Below are 8,542 nucleotides of genomic sequence, written 5' to 3' on the forward strand. Positions count from 1 at the left end.
CAGGGCTTACTTAGCACTGCTTATGCGGGAGGGGGGGGGCATTTGGAAAGACTACAGATCCTACTATCAACACTAGTGAAGAATCTCCTCACACCATAATTCATGAATGCTAAATCCAAATTAAAAAAAAAAAAAACCCATGCCTAATTTCTGGGGAAGAGAATTTAAATTTAACGGGTAACATCTAAGATCCAAACACTGTGTAATTTCCTTTGTAAATGTTATTTCACTTGTTCTTCACAATACTATGAATAAATATTCCTACCCAGTTTTACAGCTGGGGACTGAGGAGTGTGACAACTTGTAAAAGTTCAGACAGTTGGTATGAGATAGAAGTCAACCTCAGTGACTTCTCTGTAGCATCACGTGTCTGTGATGGTACATCTGGATACATCATTTACTGAACCTGATCTCCCTTTATCAGAGCAGTGGCCTCTCAAAAGTTTTGCTACCGTCCCCTTAAAACAATTTCAAAAAATAATGTATCCCCTTTTACATTATTAAGTTGAGATCTACAGTATAATGTTCGTAAGTTTAAATGATGCAAAGATACCATTCTATATTTCTTTTCTATACCATCATTAGACATACATAAGCTCTTTTAACATTTGGAAAGTTTGCACTGTGTCTTTTTCCTGAAATAATTTCCATTCCATTTTCATCACTGAATTTTGTCTTAATAATTGCCTATCCTTAAAAGTCTTTTACTAATCATCTCAATTTACTTCTCTGCAACAAAAATGAAATTTTAATTTTCCCTGTAACTAAAACACTCTATAAGTGTCAGAAAGATTTTAAAAGATTCAGTTAATAAAATTACAGTATCCTTTACAAACATATTTAACATTTTAATAATTATTAAACATACAAAGGGTCACAGTTTGGCCTCCTTTGGCCAAGCCCCTTTCCTTCCTGGTGAGAAATCGAGATGCAAAGACACATTCATGTCCAGAGCCTACAACGCCCTTTAGACCATGCTCAGGGCGTCTGAGAATTTTCCACTCAAGTAGTCTGAAGCCTGCTTCCAGAGCCTGTGCCTCTTCTGTGTCCAAAGCTCCCTCCCTCCATCTCTCCTCTGAAAGGTGAATGTGCTGCCTGTGTGCACAAGGCAGCCACGTGGCAGTTACACGGTGGGAGCAGACGGAGCTTAGACATACAAGCCGGAGTATCCACAACCGTGAACATTCGGCCCCGTTTTGGGACAAAGCTGGAGACGGTGAGAGAAGGAAGCCGGCCGAGGACTATACTACTCGGAGGCTGACCCAGGTCTCTCAACGTCAGGGCCAGTTGTGCTTCCTCTACAGTCTGTTTGGATTCCACTGATTTTTTTTTTTTTTTTTTTTTTTTGGCTAAGATAGCGTGCTTTGAATTAGGGAAGTAAATGTTGGAGGCAATAAGAAATGGTCAAAATGATACAATTTGAGTGTAGAAGTAACAGGAGTGGCTGGCTGATGCTGGGGTGTGAATATGAAGGAAAGACAGAAGTGAAATACAATGCTTAAATGTTCATGCTGAACATCTACATGAATGGTCGTTTCACTTACTAAGATGGTAAACAGTGACTATGCAGGAAGTATGTAGGGTGGGGTCATGTTAAGTTTGAGAAACTTGTTGAATGGTATAGAGGTAATATCAAGTAGGCACTTAGACGTGGATGTAGCTCGGTGGAAAGGTTGGTAGGGAATAAGAATGTGGGACTTTTCATTAAGATGCTTTTAGCTGAAAGTTACGTAATGCCGAGTAGAAGTGGCTTTTACAATAAAGGTATTTATCTCTCTACTTGGCAAAATGTCCGGTTGGCTTAGCAGCTCAACAATTATATAACAAGTATTTTATATAATTTATTTTCATAGTAGATATCAAAAAATTTTGATTTTAGTGGTAAATCATGAAAAAATGATAGATGCTAAAACCATTTGAGTTTCATCCTAAAATATTTAAATGCATATTCATTTACCTGTATCACAGGGAATTTATATGACCTTCTTCTTTTCTCAAGAACCTTCCAGGTTTTTTTAAACCTAATTTTCATTGCAGCTTCTGCATGTTGGCTGAGAAAACCTAATTCTTGCAGTGTCTATTTACTGCTGGCTCTGGCACAGCAGCCATAGCTGGACATTCTGATGCCTTGAGTTCAAATCCAGAAGGGGAAGAGCACATGGGGAGAGGAGGGAGTAGAAGTGAGGGAGGGAGTTACACTTCCCTGAGTGAACTGCTTTGTGTAGTTTAGACTTTTAGAAATGTTAGTGCTTCACTATTAAAAGAAAAGATAAAATTAACAAATATTAGTTTCCTATTGTTATACAACAAGTTACTACAGACGCATTTATTATCTCGATTTCTGTGGGTCAGGAATCTGGGCTTAGCTGGGTCCTTAACCCGAGGACTTACAAAGCTGGTTAGGCTGTCAGGCGGCTGCAGCCTCGTCAGTAGGCCTGACATGTACAGGGTCATCTTCCAAGCCCTTTTCGGTAGTTGGCAGAAATAGTTTCTTTGCGACCACAGAATTCAGGGTAGTCTGTTTGGAGCGCCTGTGTGGCTCAGTTGGTTAAGCATCCAACTCAATTTCAGCTCAGGTCTTGATCTCAGGGTCGTGAGTTCAAGCCCCACATTGGGCTCTGTGCTGGATGTGAAACCTACTTTTTAAAAAATAGAAAGGAAAAATAATTTATGGCAGTTTGTTTCTTCAAAGCTAGCAATAAAATCTTTGCTTCTCAGAGTCTCTTTTTTTTTTTTTTAGTTTTTAAATGTTTATTTATTTTGAGAGAGAGTGGGGGAAGGGACAGAAAGAGAGGAGAGAGAATCCCATGCAGGCTTCATGCTGTCAGCACAGACCCCAACTCAGGGTTCTTTTTTTTTTAAGTTTTTATTTATTTATTAAGAGAGAGGGGGGTGGGTGCCTGGGTGACTCAATTGGTTGAGCATCCAACTTCAGCTCAGGTAATGATCTCACAGCTTGTGAGTTCAAGTCCCACAGTGGTCTCTGTGCTGACAGCTCAGAGCCTGGAGCCTGCTTCCAATTCTGTGTCTCCCTTTCTCTCTCAAAGATAAATTAATGCTAAAAAAAAAAAAATTAAGGGTGGGGGTGGGAAAAGAGAGGGGGAGAATCCCAAGCAGGCTCTGCACTGTCAGTGAAGTGGGGCTTGAACTCACGTACCATGAGATCATGACCTGAGCCAAAGTTGGACGATTAACTGACTGAGACACCCAGGGGCCCTGACCGAGCCTCTTAAAGTATTTACCAGATTGGGTCAGACCTGTCCAGTATGATTTCCCTTTCCATTACAGTCAACTGAGTACACTGGCAAAATCCCTTCCCATTTGCCATAAATTCAACATAAAAACAAGAGTGATAGCCCATAATCTTGTCCATATTCTGTTGGTTAGAAGCTGCTCATAGTCCCACGCACACTCAAAGGGAGGGGATTACTAAACAGTGTGGTTATTAGGAGTGAGAACCATGGAAGACACCTTAAATGTATTCACAACAGCAAAGATGAAGGGAACCCCCAAATTAAATACAAACAAATCAAATGAGTAACATAATCACAATTAAAAGGGGAAAAGGAACTAACCCAAGTAACTCAAATGCAGTAAGTAATTTGTCTTCAGGCCAAAGACAAAAGGATCTACAAAAATAATGAACTCCAACGAGTAGGTATGCTTACCACAATTGTAAGCACTAGCAGTTCTGAAACTACTTAATATGTATTCCTAGAATGAGCAAGTAAGTATGTCATGGATAATGAGAACCAGGTTTCTCACTGTAAGAAAAGGGAGTTGCAGGGGCACCCGGGTGGCTCAGTTGGTTTAAGCATCCGACTTTGGCTCAGGTCATGATCTCATGGTTCGTGGGTCTGAGCTCTGTATTGGGTTCTGTGCTGACAGCTTAGACCCTGGAGCCTGCTTCGGATTGTGTCTCCACCCTGCCTCAAAAATAAACAAACGTTAAAAAAAAGGGGGGGGGGGAGTTATAGATGTGGAAAGGTTAGAATGAACATTGTGATGTTGAATTGAAATTGGAAGTATCCATATGAAGATTTATTTTCAGATATAGACAGATATGTGTATACACACACACACACACACACACACACACACACACACACACACACGTCAGCAGAAATGGTCTAAGAGCAATGAGCATACCTATCACCTAGGTCTTGGTTCCTAAGTATCATTCTCCACTGAAAGCAACCATAGTTTCTTAGAGAAATGGTGCAGGGCCGGGGCTGAGAAAGTACAAAATGAGCCTTTACTATCTGTCAGAAATTACGGAGATGCTTAATGAGTGATGGGGGCATGTCAGAGACACAGGTCAGCTTGAAGGGGCTCCATTGGTCAAATCTAGGGAAGTTTTGAGTTAAAAGTTATAAAAAGGGTATAAAGTACGCTTTTTATCCATATCCCATGGTCACCCAACTCACTACTCAGAGGTAACCCATCAGCCAGGATTCCCTCAGGAAACCAGAATTCTCTATTTTCTCTGATTTTTGTTTGTTGATCCTATACTCTGTAACTTTGCTCAGTTTGTTCATTAGCTTTAGCAGTTTGAGAGTTGGATTTTCTGTATCTAGAATGATGTCTGTAAACCGAGATGGTTTCACTTATTCCTTTCCAATTAAGATGTTTTGTATTTATTTATCTTTCTTACCTGTGACTTCCAGTACCTGAACAGGATGCTGTATTCACAAGAATATCAAGATGAAAATGAAAGAGTGAGTAAAGCAACTACTACCAAAAAAGGCAAATGCAAACAGTATTGAGAATAAACTAATTAGAAGTACTGAATGGGACCTGGGGTTGCTCAATGGTTTTAAAAGAGAAAATCCATCAAGAAGAAACTTTATTTATATTTCTATAGATCTAAATAAAATAGTTTTGAAACATATAAAGCAAAATTTGATGGAATACATGGGGAAATGTTTCTTAACATGTTCATAAATGTATTTACTATCACTTACAGAAATGGAAGTGCTAAGTTTTTAAAAATAATTAAGGCTTACTTTTGCTGGGGTGAGTACAATGGTGCTTGTTCTGTTAATATTACTTATATCTACATTTACATTACAAATCTAATTTCACATGTGTTAACAGAAATAAATGACATCATTAATACAAAACAACAGAATAAGGTTACTATATAGAAAAACATCAACATTTATAATCTTTTGTGTTAATTTTGGTATAATATTGTTAAAATATACATATGCACATTAAATACTTGCTTTTTAAGATACTCATGAAAACTGGGGTGCCTGGGTAGTCAGTCAGTTAAGAATCTGACCCTCAGTTTCAGCTCAGGTCATGATCTCATGGTTTGTGAGTTCAAGTCCCACATTGGGCTCCGCACTGACAGTATGGAGCCTGCTTGGGATTCTCTCACTTTGTTTCTCTGACCCTCCCCCATTTGGACATGCTCTTTCTCTCTCAAAATAAGTAAACTTAAAAAAAAAAAAAAGATATACATAAAAATTCACAGAGCCTGATTAGACTCAAAACTAAACTTTATGAGTTAAACTCGAAGACCACTCTGAAAACAGCATGGAGGTTCCTCAAAAAATTAAAAAATAGAACTATTCCATGACCCAGCAATTACACTACTTGGTATTTATCCAAAGGAATCAAAAACACTAATTCAAAGGGGTACATGTACCCCAATGTTTCTGAAGCAGCACTATCAACAACAGCCAAATTATGGAGAGAGCCCCAATGTTCGCCAGATGAACAGATAAAGATGTGTGTGTGTGTGTATACACTTGGATTTTCTATATATAGAATGATGTCTATATACATGCATGTATACACATATAATACAACGGAATACTCTTTGGCCACCAAAAAGAACGAAATCCTGCCACTTGCAACAAAGTGGATGGATCTAGAGTGTATTATGCTAAGCGAAATAAGAGAAAAACAAATACCATATGACTTCACTCATATGTGGAATTTAAGAAACAAAACAGATAAACATAGAAGGAAAGGAAAAAGATAGACAAAAACAGAGATCAAACTGATGGTGGCTGGAGGGGAGGTGGGCTGGGGATGGGCTCAAAGCGTGAGGGGCATTATGGAGGGCACCAGCTGGGGTGAGCACTGGGTGTGATGTGTTGAGTGATGAAGCACTGCGTTCTCCCCCTGAAAGCAACACTACACTGTACGTTAACGAACTTGAATTTAAATAAATACATTAATAAATTTTTAAAGAAAATAAAATGGAAGAAATTACAAAATATATTGACTATAATGCTATAAAATCAAAAACTAAATACTAGGAGATTGTAAAAATGAATATATCCATCTAGGCATTTGTAGAAATAGTAATTCTTGATTAAAAGAAAAAATAAGATAAAAATTTAACTGATTTGACTTTCAGAAGGAAAATAAAAAAGGTAAAAAAAACTAAATTAGCTTCAAGAGATTAGTAAATATTAACAAAAATTAGTGAAATATAAATTAAAAACATGTTGGAAAGATGAAAATAAAGGTTTTTTAAAATAAAAAATAGAGAATATTCAGGAAGAAACATGGCAATGGGCACAGAGGAGATTAAGTAATTATATAATTTAGTTCTGGCGACGACTATTCTCCAAGATTTGTGTTTTGTCTAGATAGAGCAGCATACTTCAATTGTCGGTTTACGTCTGCCAGTGGGTGTTTCCTTTGCATTGTGTTATTTGGTAATTTTCTTCTATGTCTAATTTGTTGTACGTTCATTTTTTTAAATAACCTCTACACCCAACATGGGCTGAAATCATGACCCAGAGATGAAGAGTCTCATGTTCCAACCTGAGCCAGCCAGGAGCCCCATGACTAGCTTAAATTATAGAAGTATAGATATTAATAGACGTTAGGTATCACAATGTGTAACTTTTTTTCTGTTGTTTGCGCTGTGGTAAGTATTTTTTGCTGTGAGATATAGACCATAAACATCTAATGTTTTGTTAAGCTCCACACCCAATACAGGGTTTGAACTCACCACCATGAGATCAAGAGTCTCATTCTCCACCAACCGAGCCACCCAGGCAATCCCAAGCTTGTTTTTTTAAAGACTTTTATTTTTAAGTAATCTCTACACCCAGTGTGGGGTTCAAACGCACAACCCTGAGATCAAGAGTAACATGCTCCACCAACTGAGTCAGCCAGGCACCCTAAGATCATAAACATCTCTAAACAACGCACTTAAAATGAAAAGTAAAGTGCTTTACTTTCACTTGGGTTTGAATATTTTCCACCAAAAAAAAAAAAAAATCAGTGAGAAGAGTGGCATTAACTTGTATTCTTGCATTTAATTTGCTGAGATAATCTGACCTCACATGTACAGAGTTAAAAAATGGAGATGTATTTTAATGACCTTTTCAGGTATTTGTTAGTATTATTCTTTGACACTATACCAAAAATCAACAAGTGATAATGTTTTTTAATTAAAAAATTTTTTTTAATGTTTTTATTTATTTTTGAGAGAGAGAGAGAGAGAGTGTGAGCAGGGGAGGGTCAGAAAGAGAGAGACACAGAACCCGAAGACAGGCTCCAGGCTCTGAGCTAGCTGTCAGCACAGAGCCTGATGCGGGGCTCGAACCCATGAGAGATCATGACCTGAGCCGAAGTCGAATGCTTAACTGACTGAGCCACCCAGCCGCCCCATCAAGTGTTAATTCTTTTAAAGGTTACTGTAATGTGGAATCTGGCCTTTGTGTCTCTCTCTCTCTAAAAAAGATTGGTATTAATTTTAATTTTTATGTTTTTGATTTTTCTTTTCTTTTTTAAAGTAAACTCTATCGCCAAGGGTGGGGCTGAAACTCAGGACTCCAAGATTAAGAGCCACATACTCTACTGACTGAGCCATCCAGGCTCCCCTGGATCTTTTAAATCGAAATCCATTTGTCTATCTTACACTTTAATATCACCATTGATTATTTTGTGGAATCACACACTAATCATTTGGAAAACACTGGTTCAGTGAGTTAGGCAGATCTTCCAAATGTTCATTATATGGTATTACAAAATCACACTCATTAACACCATCAGCAATCTCGTCACAAAAGCCTAAGTATTGGGAAGCTGTCAAGTTCATGGTAACCGATGTTGTTTTTCAAAATTCTAACCTTTGGTGTGAAAGTCAAATTCACAAAAATTACTATCGGTTTTCTTCATAAAAGCATATAACACATGTCTAGTCTAAATATATCATTAAATATCTTCAATGTGGATTTGACCTAGAAACCATTGAGTCCCTGGAAGCAAGCAAAAGCAAAAATGGACACCTCCTCCCAAAACCTAGAGCTAGGACAGTCACAATCTTTCTCACTTGTCACTCCTTTTGCACAATAAACCTTCTTCTGCCCATGCACTACCTCTGTCCTCATGAATTCATCATTTCCCAAACTCTCCCTGAAGCTGACTGCTGCTGGGTCCTGCTCTGTGAACGCAAGATTAAATCAGCCAGGGTCTCGGTCAAGTCCCTTGTTCTCAGAAGGTTGGACAGGCTTTAAGAGGTGAGCTCTAGTATTGCTGTTTCTCTAAAATCTAAGCTACTGTGTGA

This window comes from Suricata suricatta, chromosome 16 (genome assembly GCF_006229205.1).
Source record: "Suricata suricatta isolate VVHF042 chromosome 16, meerkat_22Aug2017_6uvM2_HiC, whole genome shotgun sequence".
NCBI lineage: Eukaryota > Metazoa > Chordata > Mammalia > Carnivora > Herpestidae > Suricata > Suricata suricatta.